The sequence below is a fragment of the Mauremys reevesii genome, linkage group 9 (assembly GCF_016161935.1).
Source record: "Mauremys reevesii isolate NIE-2019 linkage group 9, ASM1616193v1, whole genome shotgun sequence".
NCBI lineage: Eukaryota > Metazoa > Chordata > Testudines > Geoemydidae > Mauremys > Mauremys reevesii.
In genome coordinates, this window is record NC_052631.1 from 33,158,664 (window position 1) to 33,173,236 (window position 14,573).

General features: G+C 43.2%; 1 protein-coding gene across 16 annotated transcripts in view; it reads right to left on the reverse strand.

Annotated features, from left to right (window-relative positions):
• The window catches only part of LOC120372175, a 398,338-nt gene that overhangs the window by 89,159 nt on the left and 294,606 nt on the right, over positions 1–14,573 (reverse strand). For 2 of the 16 annotated variants that reach the window (XR_005584760.1, XR_005584761.1), the window contains exon 6: positions 13,003–13,092. The exons of 12 other annotated variants lie outside the window; for them this stretch is intronic. The gene's annotated coding sequence lies outside the window, so the exon portion shown is untranslated. Of the gene's footprint in view, positions 1–11,203; positions 11,436–11,514; positions 11,574–13,002; positions 13,093–14,573 lie in introns of those variants that run through there. 2 more of the 16 variants (XR_005584759.1, XR_005584758.1) reach the window with 2 other exon arrangements.

A 14,573-nucleotide genomic window follows, 5' to 3' on the forward strand; every position in this document is an offset into this window, starting at 1 on the left:
TTAATGTTTACTCCATATCTCTGAGGTCTTTTTATTTCTGTTTGACCTACACATTTAATCAAACAGTATTTAATTCAGAAAATGTATTTCTCTAAGTACCAATACTGTGTATTGCATGTTATGTAATGTATTGGAGGCTGCATCATAATAGTCTTTAAGATGTGATTTTATGGCCGAGAAACAAATAACCATCTTGACAGAATAAGTAACAATTTTGAAATCAGTGCCTCAAGTTATATCAAGCTACAGCAGGTAGTGAGATGTATAGATAGAGGAGTAACTATAGTAGTAACTGCAAAGATGGAGAAGTTCTTTAAAAAATTGCATGTTGATGCATGAGTTCCATGGGTTTATACTGGCGGAAACATGGGTTAGAGCCATCAGAAGCTAAACTTTATCCCTGAAGGGGTGAAAATATTCCATTAAATCCTTTTCAGCTTAATCCCTTATATTATTGCCTTTTATTTCATTTACCCTCAATCTCACAAGTGTGTGTGGGTGCGTGTGTGAACACACACACAAAAAGTGCCTAGCAGAGTAGGCTCTAATCCTTGACTGGGGCCTTTAGGCATTACTGCAGTACACATTAGAATAACAGGGTGAACAGACTAGACACCTCAGGATGAATGGATGCAACTCCCTTTGGAGTTCATCATTACCACTTGTAAATTCAGGGGAAGGGTTAAAAAGAACAAGTGATATACTACATTTGCTAACCAATGTTCCCTGTCCCTTTTAGTACAGGAACGATTAAGCTAGTGTATCAAGCTTGGAACACCTGCAAAGCACTGGGATTCAGTAATGTTCGGATGCTGGCATGGCCATTTTTAGAATTGTTAGTACCGAATTTCACCAGACTCACTTTCTGAAAGTCAGACAAGTAGATCTAAGTTAAGATTTCTACATGATATGCTGAAATATGATGTGCTAGGGATTTTTCATTAAACTTTCATGTTGTCATTTTAGAGAAGTTTGCCCTTAGCGATATGCATGCAACTACCTTCAATGGGAGCTGAACAGATGTATCCAAAGTAGCAGTATGCAAAAGTGAAAACTTTTAGATTAATTTTTTCTAATTTGCAGTGTGTTTCAGGCAATTTGTGCATGCAAATTTTTGCTTCCCTTCCCTCCAAAAATGTGCTCATTTTTTTTTGCATCAAAAATCTGAAACTAATCATCTCCTGCACCAATTGCAACTCTGCCTTTGCAAATGCACCCATTTTTGCGTGTACAAGCATCAACCTTTAGGGCTTGAGAATGGGTCTATTTTAACTGTATATCTGGCCCAGTTTTGAATGAAAAATTAAAAAATTGATTGGGATAATTTTTGCCTTTAACAAAGGACAAGTCTCAAATATGCAGCAAAAGACCAAAACACAGAGTACTCTTTGAGGTAGAATCCATCTCTGCATCCACCTCTGGCTCTGTACTGCCCCTCATTCTGGGCTGTTTGCAACTAGCACAATCTAGCTTTTACTTATTTATTGATGCGGAACTGATGCCTGCAATGTCTTTTGCGATATTTCTCTCTCTCTCTCTTTTTTTTGAACTTCTAGAGAAGGAAGATGATTTATATTTTAAATTGTACATAGCAAAGACCATTATTCTAATCACCACAAGAAAGCTACTGGAGAACTCTATGCAGCAACAAACAACTTTAGGTTCCAATTAGGGTGACCAGATGTCCCGATTTTATAGGGACAGTCCCGATTTCTTGGTCTTTTTCTTATATAGACTCCTATTACCCCCCTACTCCCTGTCCCGTATTTTCACATTTGCTGTCTGGTCACCCTAGTTCCAATCCTGCAAAAGGACTTAAATAGTCATACCATAAGGGACCACACCCACAGATCCCTTTCCTTGTTTAGGCCTGGATTCAGTGAGTTACTTAAGCACGTGCCTAACTTTAAGCACCTGAGAAGTCCCATTGGCTTCAGTAAGACTATTTTCATGCTTAAAGATAGGCACATGCTTAAGGCCCTGCTGAATCGAGGCCGTAATCTTTGTATATTAAGCAAATTGCATTATGCATTAGAGAACTATGAAGGCTTGTACTTTTATCTCTTGTGGCAATATTTGATCTAAATGACTGTCAATGAGAGTTTTATTTTAATAAATGTGTAAAACATGATGCTTTATGACTCAGAGCTACATACAAATGTGTTTCTGTAGCAACAGAAATTAAATTAAGCAGCAGATATGATAATATCTTGGAAGACGCATTCCCCCGAAGACCATTAATCAGTATGTATGATGCATATTTTATCTGATTTTCTGTAAACTTTTCACTGAGGCTGGCGTTAGATTTCAGAGTCCTACGTCATTGGATAAAATGAATTCTGATGAACTGTCACTAAGAATATTTTAATTATATTTGATTGATTGTTTTAAAATGTTGTCTTGTTGCAATGTCCTAACATACCAACAGTAATTATTTTGTTTACATCTATGTTAGAATTTGAGGTTGATCTTGAGTTCCCCTGTGGGTTTGGGTTTTTCATTAATGGGAAAGCTGTACATTTCATTTGGATATGTCTACAGTACAAAAACCCCTTTAGACAGACAGTCCAGATCTTTAGCTGGTGTAAATCAGTATAGTTTGGTTGACTTCTGTAGAACTCTGCCAGTTTAACATTTAAGCCTGTGCCTAGTTTTAAGCATATGAATGAGTCCAATCGATAACAGTCTTGGATCTGGACCTTAGGACCCAGTCCACTGATTTTAAGACAAGAAAAAAAGAAAAGAAAAATGAGTTTGGGTGAAGAGGTCTTTGCAAATCTTCAAGAAAGCCATTCCTCCAAACCGAAGCACTCTAACACAATTCACTCCAGAACTTGTCAGTGCCAGGCCTGTTGCTGTTGCATGGGACATTCCCAAAAGGCCTTTTCCAAAGCCTATTGAGTTCATCTTCCCACTGACTTCCATGGACTTTGGCTCATGCCCTAAAGAAGGAAGGTCTGAATTTAAGTCCAGAGTTCAGTCCTAAGCAGGCAGGTCTGTAAGTGATGAGAAAGGAGCATGCTTGGGTCTTGTGGGTGGATATTTCTGGGATTGGGAGGGGGTGGGGAGAACCAGCAGAAGAGATGGCTGGTGCAAAGAAAATATCTGTATTTGTCTCTTACTGTATGTTCATGTGCTTCACTGTAATTATTACTTCTCCACACTCATTTTCTAAAGGGATTATGCTGTGGATGATGACTTATGTAATGGCATTTTCTGCAAAACTAATGTGGAAACTGACCTCAGGGGTGAGATATCTCCAGATAATTATTTTTCAAAAATTACATTTTTGATTTAATTTTTTTAACAGATACCTGATATAATTTTAAAAATGAGAAAAATTCACTCTATTATTCAAGTAGCGTGTGGTACAGACTAGTTCAAATGGTAGCTGGAGTGTTAGGGCCAGATCTTGTGCAGTGTTGAGATCAGCTGAAAAATTCTGAGCACTCCCAATTCCCATGGACTACAGTGAGAATTGGGGACACTCATCATCAGCATCAATGATAAAATTACCACTTATTTCAAAGGGGACAGGACTGGGCCATTTATTATAAGAAGCTACTAAATGGGTATAGGCTCCTCTCAGTGCCTGATTTACTGCATATCATGGCATCCAGGACTCCCTTAACAGGGAAGAAGACACATCATCTATTGCTTAGGAAAAAAAGAAACTTTTTTTAAGGCATCAAAGCAGTGGTGGGCAACCTGAGGCCCGTCAGGGTAATCCACTGGCGGGCCGCAAAACAGTTTGTTTACATTGACCGTCCATAAGCATGGCCGCCCGCAGCTCCCAGTGGCCACGGTTCGCCGTTCCCCATCATTATCAAAATGGCCAGATCTTATGTAGAGACTAAGATTGATTTAAAAGGGAGAGGGAAAAATAATTAACCATCGTTTTAAGGAAATTCAGTGAACTTCAGCACATTTACTTGCAAAGACAGAAATTTTTGGGAAATGAGGTAAATTTTTAGAATAGTCTGGCTCTAGAGAATCTATTGCACACTTACAACCCAATTCTGCAAGGTGTTGCACAAATGCTGCAGTAGTTCTGAGTACCTTTAATTCCCACTGAAGTGTCTGGTTCTGCAATTTTTCCTCACAGGATTAGCCCCTACTCATATTAGCAGCCCAATTGATGTCAGTGAGATTATGTATATCACAGGCTGACCAAGTGCCCTCTGGAAGGACACAAGTCTGTTGTGAGTGGACCCAACTGCTGGTTCCATGTGCTCATAAGCCAACCAGATTTGAGAAGAGCCAGGTAACTTCCTAGTTCCGGATCGCTAAGGCATGCTCCCAAGCAAGAGTCTGCTTCCTGTCTTTGGGACATAGTACTCTGCAGTCTGGCTATTTTAGACCCCAAAATTAGTGCCTCAGCCCTCCTGAACCACCCAGTTGGTTATTCATGTTCCCTTAGTTCATGACTACACAGCCTGCAGTAGCGAGCCTCCCAGTCTGGGTCAGCGCACTTGGGCTTGCACATCTCACGCTACTATGCTAAAAATAGCAGTGTAGACAACACTTTGAACTTGTGGCTTGTGCTCTGAAGCCTAAGGCGGGGCATGGGTTTCAGAGCTTGAGTCACAACATTTACACAGCTACTTTTAGCACTGTAGCGTGAGCACCATAAACCTGTCAGTAATCTGGGCTGGGAAGCTCACTGCTGCAGACTGTGTAGACATACCCTTAGAGTTCCATCTTGCTGTGGGCACTCTGAGCCTTTCAATTACCCCTTCAAGGTCAATGTGTCAGGTAAACAAGGAATACAGGCTTAGCAAAGGAATTTTTTAACCACAGTCACTTTTACTCTTAGGAAAGTACTGCAGAGTTACTGTTCTTTACAGAATAACAAACAGGCTTGAAATGCCCTTTAGTCTGATCTCACCCCTTTTGTGAGCCTGAGGTCTGGTCAGTATTTCAGGCAAGGCAGAACCCCTCCTGCCTTCTCTCTCCTTTCAGCCCAGTCTTCTGGTTTGCAGCTGTGGATGACCCCCTTACTCAGAGAAGCCCCCCTTAAATACAGTCTCTGACCCTGTTTTACCAATGGCTCAGACTGGGAAATTTTAGCCCCTTTCCCCACTCCATTGTGCATGAAAGTCCACTGTCCCATGGGGATGGGCCAGTAGTTGAGACACAATCAATGCTGATGCCCCTAGATTGCTCTGTGATGGCTTCTCAGCCATAGTCATTCAATTATGTGCCAGGGCTCTACTACAAAATAGATGTTCTAATGCAAAAGAGAGGTTACACTGTGAAATGAAGGGCAAAGTGGAGGTTACAATCTAAGGTGGAGGCTGCAATACAAAGTGGAGTCCACAATTTGATACAGACATATCTCAATTGGTCACAAGTTACATATGAAATGTTTTGCAGGTTTGGATATATCATCAATAGGAGTGGAAGATATCTAGTCTCTAGTTAATAAAGTACATAATTCTTTGTTTTGGTCCTGATTCACCAAAGTGTATGACTAAATTGGAGCCAATGGGCCTATTAACATGCTTAAATTAGGCACATGCTCTAGTATCTTTAAATAAATAAAATTAAATACTTCTCTGATTAAGTAGTTTGTGCTTAGAGTTCTTCAGTGAAAAATCATAAAAACGGTTCATAAATTGGTAGTTAAGAGCCCAATTCTAATCTCACTTATTCCAGTGTAAATCAGATGCAGTTTCATTGAAGTCAATGGAGAAATACTGATGTAAAACCTTTGCAAATGTGTTCAAAATCAAACCCGTAAAATTGGAATCGGAGGCCAACCTGTGGTTGGTGTTAAGAAGTTTGTTAATCTGAACTGAGAGATTCAGATTCTTGTCAGAGAACTGATAAAACTTAGTTATCTGATGTGTCAAATAATGGTTAGTAGTGAGCCAAACCTACATGTCACTTTAACAGAAAGATAAAATTGGCAAATTAATCTGACCACCTGAGCTATTACAATTAGATGCTTATCTGAGTTAAATGGAAATTCTGAACCTTTCAAGGTTTGACCATCACCAGCAAGTCCTTGGGTTAACATTACACACTGTGGTCACAGTCAGAAAAGCAGGGGGGGTTCCCCTCCAACCTAGGATTGAATTTTCAATACACTCTTGGGCTTGCCTACACTGTACAGCATCGTTTCCTATATAAAATGTGTGGACACAGGCAACTTCTGTGGAAAGATTGTACAGTAAGAGGGTCTCATTTTTTCCATGTTATTATTACATACATCTGCTGAAAAATAGAAAGCGCGCCTTTAATAATCCCTCACTTTTTTGAATTGCCCATGATTCCTTCCACTGATTTGTTTTAAGGAGCATCGAGACAAGAATTGTTTTCATTCATGCCAATAAATATGAATCCTCTTTACCTTTCATCATCCCCCGCTCTTCTACAGGAAGTTTTCAGTTCCACTATTGTTCAATAATAGTCTATCCATCACTTTTTGTTCCAAGTCTTAAATTAATAGAATTGTATTTTATTCCCAACAGAAAAGAGCAGATGATGGTAACTGCATCTCTCTACTAATTCAATTATTTGCTAAGATTTACTTTTTTACTATTAAAAAGACAAGTTAAATGAAACCGAAATCCTTGAGGACTGGGCAACAATTTTTTATTTTCTCTCCCCAGGATAGGTTTGATTTTGACTAAGCTATTGTTAGGCACTATGAACTGATCTAATGCCTTTTCACTGGCATTGATTGGCTTTCAAGGCCAATGTCATTCACAACATAGAATCATAGAATTGTCAGCCTGGAAGGGACCTCAAGAGGGCTTCTAGTCCAGACCCTTGCACTCAAGGCAGGGCTATGCATTTTCATGCAAAGGTATTTTTAGGTGGGTCTTTGGTGAAAGATTCAGTTTTGGGACACTCAGAAAACCTTGGATGAAAATTACTCTACATTTGTACAGTGCTTTGAGCCTGGAGAGCCAGATATATTCATGCTTGGAGATCCACTTAGATTGGACAGTGGTGTGTCAGTGAGTGACTTTCCGCTCCCTGATTCTCTGGGCCAATTAGCTGGCCCTGGCATGAGTCAGAACAGCCTACAGGCTGCTGTAATTTATGTCAGCTTGATACGGCCTGCTGTGTGAGTGAGAGAGAACGGGACAGTTGGTGCAGCAGCTGGTAACCCTGGCTTTACACCAGCTGCTGCACCAACATGGGCCAGGTTCTAGCTCCCATGCACGGCCTGAATGGAGCAAAGGAGCTAGAGTGGGCCAGAAAACCTGTTTGGGAGAGCACAATGTAAGTGGGATCTATATTAAAAAAAAGCTACAGTCATGTTAATCTAATATTCTTTACATAGTTTTTGTACATCTATACAGGAGTCATACTGTAGCTAGATCATAAATAAGAATGGATAAATTCAACCCTGGTGTAACTACATTAAAGAAAAACAATGGAAAAGAGAGCTTGTTTTTCTAGAGAAATATTCCATGGGTCTGTCTCACAGCCTGTTCTCTTTACAGCCACTCACTGGGCCACTGTGCCTCAGCCAGTCTTGCAGATTTTAGTAATTATGACTGGTAAGCACCACCAGCTGTTTGTTTATGAAGCTGACTGCCTCAAATTGATAAGAGATAATTACTTTCTGACTGTGCAAGGTGACGTGTGCTCTTCTCAGTGAGAGAATAACACTGATGAAGATTGGTGTGGAAGAAAGGCCTGGCACATATAGACAGCTCAATTGTGTTTGTGTTACCTAATGTTTAAAGGCCTTTAACACTTGAACTATTCATGTCACTGACAGCCATTCACATGGCTAAAACTGAAAGACAGGCACAGAGAGGTTTTTGCGGGGAAGCTGGTCACAAAACAGTGTAATACACAGGGCCGGCTCCAGGCACCAGCCGACCAAGCACGTGTTTGGGGCGGCACCTTGGGCTCGGGTGTTTCTTTGTTTTTTTTTGGTTCGGCGGGGCAGTGCTGGAGGGGTTTTTTGTTTGTTTGTTTTTGTTTTGGCAGCGCGGCACTTGTGGGGTCTGGGCGGCACAGCGCTCGGGGGAGGGGTGGGGGTGCCGCTCAGGGGGGAGGGGGAGGGTGTGTTATGGCGGGGCCGTGCTCTTTTTGTTTGCTTGGGGTGGCCAAAAGTTAGAGCCGGCCCTGGTAATACAGCAGTAGAATATGTATTGCTTTTCTGGTTTCATCACCAGTTTAACAAAAGCAGACTGTGAATAAATTGAACCCTTATGAAGGAGCAGGAACTTGAACTGAAATAAAGCTTAAGGTACTTTATCAACAAAAATTGTTGCAAGGTCTTGTCTGCACACAAAGTTTGCACCATTTTAACTAGTCTGGTATAAACGCTGTACAGTACCCCCAGTGTGGACACAAGGTTTTACTGATGTAGATGTGCCTATTCCAGCATAGCTTATTTCCATAGAGGAAAAGGAATGGACTATATGGATATAAAACTCCTTTCTATGCAGTGCTTGAGTCCTAAAAATAGAAGTGCCAGAGCTCACTTCTCCCTGGAGCTCTGTGGTCACCAGTCTAGTCCACTCACCCAGGAGCAGCAAATGGGGTCAAGAGAGTTCATTATACTCCTGCCAGCAACCTTCAGCCTGTGCATTGGTAAAGGGCTTTTCCTACACCATCGCCCCCAGCTTAAGGGGAACAAGGGTGCCAGAGGCACTGACTATAGGGGAGATCAGCAGCTGACACCTCCCCTCCTGGACATACCTGAGACAGCAGAATGGACAACAACCCCACAGCCAGGGACCCACCACCTGCACCAGGGGTAATAGGCAGGGGTGCCTGCATCCCTGCCAATTGGGGGAGCCCCGGCCAGACTTCTGGTGCTGCAGTTTGGGAGATGATGCCTCACCACTTCCCCGAGTCCCCTGACCCAAGCAGCACCCTGGGAACAGGGGCACTGGGGATCCTGGTGCAGACATGATGAGCTTTAGGAACCTGCAGGGGTAGCACTGCTAGAAGCACTAGCTACCTGAAAATATGGTGAGGAGGTTTCACAGCCCTCTCTCATGCACAGGTGGCTGTTTGAATAAGGGAATGCTTAGTGCTCATCCTCTTTTCTTGTCCATAGGGATCACACTATGGGAAACAGTGGCTAAAATTTCCCCTCAGCATCAGGCTATGACTATAAGTACTAGATTCTGGAATAGCCATTGTATCACGATCAGTGGAACTGGAGTCGGAGAGCCCAGAGCGACTGTTACTGATGGGACATCAGGAAAGCTGGGAGTGAGAGGAGTTCGCCTGGCAACAACTCAGCCCCATGGACACAGCAGTGCACAGGTTTAATAAAGTTCCATTTGGTCAGCGCAACCTGCATTCAGCGTCACTCTTTGCAAATGAAACAGCCATGTGGCCAGATCCCATATCTATATCCAGCATTTGTTTTCCCATTTGCCTATTAGAATAATTTAGCTGCAGATCCATTTTTTCCCTATTTCCAGCATAATGGTTGTGGTGTTTCTTTCCTAGAAAATAAACTCTTATGATTTTTCACTTATTTATCTAGAAGGCATCACAGAAGAACTTGGTGCTCACTCTTACCATTAGATCAGTGCATTTCCCCCTTGGTTTTGAAAAAAGCAAAAGACAAACCCAATCAACCCCCAAATACCGAAACAATCTCAGGGAGTACCTGGTGGAGAGGCAGCTACGGTGGTATTTCTGGCCAAGAGAAAGCACTCTAGTGGTGAGTCCAGTGCACCCACAGCCATATGCACATTAGATGTGGAATGCACCCCTGGCAGTGGTGAGAAGGAGCAGTGCTGACCACCCCACTGTTCACTCAGTTTTGTCCCTGCTGGTCCTCTGTCATGAAGCAGGGTCAGGAGGTGGGGTGGGGTGGGGAGGGCAAGGGGTCAAAACTGAGTGAGTGACATTTCAACCTGGTGCCCAGGAGTAACAGTACCATGATGGAGGGGCTACGGTGCCAATTCTGAGTGGACAATGAGGTGGCCAGTACTATTTCTCCTTACCACTGCTATGGGGCTTGCTCCAGTACCAGCACACCCCATCCCCCCGGGGCCTGCCTGGCCTCACCTTACTTCTGGCAGCACATGTCCCCTTCTCAGGGATGGGAAGTGACACTGCACCTGGCTGGGCCGGGCTGGAGGGCAAGGGCTGAGTGGTGCAGACTTGGTGGGCGAGGCGCTGGGGCAAGAAGCTGTGGGCAGAGGGGAGGAGATGGCTCCACAGGGACTGATGGTGCGTATCATGTTAAACATTTCTGGGGGTGCCTCTGAATGAGTCCACTGCTTTACAGAGGCTTTCCATTGACTTCAGTGCGTATCATACTTTATGTGAGTGAGCAACACTCACCACTCACATGTTTCTGCAGGACTGGGCCCTTAGCCTGCACCAGAGACAGGTAAGGAAAGAGAGACAACTCAGGTAGAAGTAGGTGACAAAACAGAAAATGTTTCAACTTTTGACAATGTCATTCTTCAGACATATTTTGGTCTCCAGCTACATGGTTATGCAGCTATAATAAGAACAGCCTTAGCTTTGTTATTCTGTACCATCTGCCTACATAAGCAGAAAAACCCATTTTCATCTATTAACATTTATCTCTGCTTATTTAGCTATGAAATTTATTGCTACTGTGGTTGAATAAAGGCCTCTTCAGTTGACCTCTGCATAACATGTCATGACCATATAATTTCCACAGCTCGAAGGCGTCTCATGTTTTAGTTTGCAGTCTGGTAAACTATCGGACAGTTGGTGAGCTGTGACTAAAAGAGAAAATTTGATCTCCATTTTGCAATAAAATAAGTTGTGTTGCAGAAAGACCTTCTGGGTTATTTGTTGGAATTGTTCTCTTGTTTCCACACCATTGTTATTTACATTTATATACAAGTTTCTTTTATAACGTGCAAAAATTCACCTGGGAATTCTTGAACTGCATTGTCTCAAAATATATGCTCTGAAAGCACAAACTTTATGGACTACAGGGTCCATCAGGTTTACAATCATTTTCTTGTGTCAGGTTGTTTAAATTTAAAGCCAGACCTCCTGCGTATCTCCTTTGTTTAAATGACATCCCAGGTTATTTCCAACAAGGATGGTAATGATAGAAATCGACTCTAAGGAGACACTGTAAAAAAACAGGTATAAGCTTCATCAATATACCTACCTCATTACATGAGCTTAGTTACTGTAGGTGAGCTGAGGATGTCTAATCCACACAAACCATTATGATAACAAAGGATGTGTTTCAAACGCTTTATTCAATGGGCCAGATTTACACTAGGGTCTGCAATGATGGAAGCCAACAAAAAGCTGGCAGAGTGCTCCTAACAGTGGAGAGTCTGCATGGCGGGGAGTAGCAGCTGCTCACTACATCCCCAGCGCAGGATCCACTGGCAGGATTACGAGAGTGCTCCTGGCAGAGACTAAAGCAGCTTTCTTGTGGAGGAACACTGTCTTCCCTCTCTGGGGAGCAAAGTCTCCCTGGGATGCAGCAGCCCTGGCTGGGACAGAGAGATACAAGTTCACCTCCTTGCACCAGTGGAGGTGATCAACAGAAGGTGATCCAATAAAAGATATTACCTCACCCACTTTGTCCTCCTAGAGGTATAGGCACACCCCAAAACCTCTTCATATATGCACTGCAATAAGTTAAAAATAAATGCAATTATATAATCAAAAATTAATTCATAAGGTCATAGCTAAATTGTGCACCCTCTAAAGCAGAGGTGGGCAAACTATGGCCCACAGGCCACCTCCAGCCTGCGGGACCCTCCTGCCCGGCCCCTGGGCTCCTGGCCCAGGAGGCTAGCCCCTGGCCCCTCCCCTGCTGTTCCCCCTCCTCCCGCAGCCTCAGCTCACTGAGCCACCGGCACAATGCTCTGGGCAGTGGGGCTGTAGTGCTGCCAGCCACTGGTGCTCCAGGCAGCACAGTAAGGGGGCAGGGAGTGGGGGGGGGTTGGCTAGAGGGCAGGGGAGTCTGGGGTGGTGGTTGGGGGCTGGGGTATGGATAGGGGGTCAGGGCAGTGAGAGGGTGGGCAGTGAGAGGGGGTTTAATGGAGGCAAGGGTCCTGGGGGGCAGTCAGGAAGGAGAGAGGGAGTTGGATGGGGTGGCGGGGGGCAGTCAGGGGCAGGAGTTCCGAGGGCGGTCAGGGGACAGGGAGGGGTGGATGAGGCAGGAGTCCTGGGGGGGGCAGTCAGGGGCAAGAAGCAGAGGGAATTGGATAGGGGGCAGGGGCCGGGCCATGCCTGGCTGTTTGGGGAGGCACAGCCTCCCCGAACCAGCCCTCCATACAATTTCAGAAACCCAATGTGGCCCTCAGGCCAAAACATTTGCCCGCTCCTGCTCTAAAGCTTAAGTGCTGGCAAAGCTCTCACCCTTAATTTGAATTGCATGGCAAATCCTTTGGCTAGTGTCATTTAATTTTATTTTGTAACTTGTTAATCAGAATCCTTATCTGTTACCTCCACTTTGTTTCTTACTGTGTGCGCACAAACACACAGCATGAGTGGAGGCGTTTGGGCACAGATGCTGTAGACTCAGTTCAGGAAAGTTGATTTTTCTCTTTTAACAGTGAAAGCAAAAAATAAAAGCAGTCAGCCCTCAACAAGAAAAATATCAGGACCTAGGAGGCAGGTTATTAATTAAGGTTAATTCCAACCTGATTTTAAATTGGAGGAAACTGGGGATGTGGTGTTTTATTTTTTGCTTTTAGGCCTGGCAAATTTTTCCTCATTTGCATATTTTCAGTTTCCTTTGGGTCCTCTGGTGGTTTATTAACACAGTGCTTTGGTTGGGGGTGGGTATTTCTGTGCATTGTATCCTTTGCTCCACATGAACTTTAATTTTATAAACATAACTATTTTTCTTAAGTATTTTTATTATGCATATCACCATAGTATCTAGCTGCCTAGTCCAATAACTAAAGATAATCATACATTGCTTGTCAGTCAACCGGATAACAGTTGGGAGAGTATCTCATGGAAGTAAGGAGAGGTAACAGATTGTGTGCATGTTTGGGTGAAACCTCTATTAATAGAGACAGGCTTGGGTAAAGAAGCACAACTTACATTTTCCTCTAAAAGGAGGAAGGGGAGGACTCATCCATCTTTCTGGCATGAGGTGTTCCATATCAGAGGCCCTCTGCATGTGTCTTTACCCTGCAACATGAAGATTCACTCTGAGCTCCTTCAAAGTATTCCTGTATTTAGAGGCTTTTTAATGTATGAGCTTTGCTATGGTGCTTGTCATCTAAGGGAACAGAGAGGGAGAGGGCCCTATGCTCCACTGAGCACAGAAACTACAGGTCTTACCAGATCTTATACAGGCCAGGCAGTGTGGTGTTACTGAGGAAGCCTTGTGTTTGAATAATTCTGCCATATAAACATCTACTAAGTTGTCTGCTTCTTTGTTATATGGTTCTGAATCCAGTGGAGTTGTAAGATTGTGAGTTTGGGGATCCTTAGAAAATTGCTTGCATTACAATTCCTAGTCTGTGACCATGAAAATGTTTTTGCTTCACTTGTGTTCTATATGTAGCACAGCACTTGTGTCCTTTGTTATCAGAAAATTTGAGTCCTTGTTAATTATGGTAAGAGTGTCATTGGTGTAGGAGCACATTCAGCATCAAACCATGCCTAGACATTTTCAGTACAATGGACAGAAACCTTTGCAAAATTGAATAAGACCACTACAGAGTTAGAGATATCTAGTAAATAAGATTTTGGTTAAAGGAAATAACTGTATCTATGTTGCAACTGATATACAATAGTTTACATGGTAAACAGCCATCCAGGGAAGAGATGCTATATTGTTGCAGGAGTGGAGAACAGAATTCAGGAGAGCATTGCCTGAGTTGGGAGTGCAGGACTGAGCCCTATGCAAGAGCTAAGAAGTTATGGATCTTCCTTTGTTCATTTTCATTCAGGGTATGTCTACAACCCATCAGAGCAAGCCTCCCACCCCAGGTCCACAGGCTTGGTGTGGTGGGGCTCATGCTAGCACACTAACAATAGCTATGGAGATGCTCTCAAGATCATTTTCCCTCTACCCCCTTGTTTGAGAGCCCAAGCTCTAGCCAGAGCCTCAGTATCTACATAGCTATTTTTAGCATGCTAGGGTGAGCTTCATCACCACAAGTGAGAGGGAAGGCTTGCTCCCAGATGCAGTGTAGACATACCCCCTGAACCTCAGAGCTACCCATTAATAATGCCCTATAGCATCATATGCTTTATGGACCACTACTAGTCAGTAAATCCCTTCTTCAGGATCCAGAGGATGAAATGTTTTTAGAATCAAGCAGTAGGGAGTCTGGGAAAAGGGGAGAAAGGGAGGGATGGTGGGTGTTAAGTCTCCCTTTCTCTCATGTATGAAAAAAAATGGAAAAAACTTCCCAATACCAGCAGTATTTTAATACCTCTATTTTCTAAAACAGATAAGCAAGTTTTCCACATGGCAGTGGATTGTGCATAGTAGTTACACTACCTTTCATTCCACTTTGTAACCTGTAACTATCTCTGAGCAAGATATCTTAAACTTTAAAACTTAAGACATCTGCATCAACAAAGGGAAGGAGACACTTTCCAATTTAGAATCCTCTATGGAACACATTTGCTATGAAATCAATTGCATTCTGGCTGAC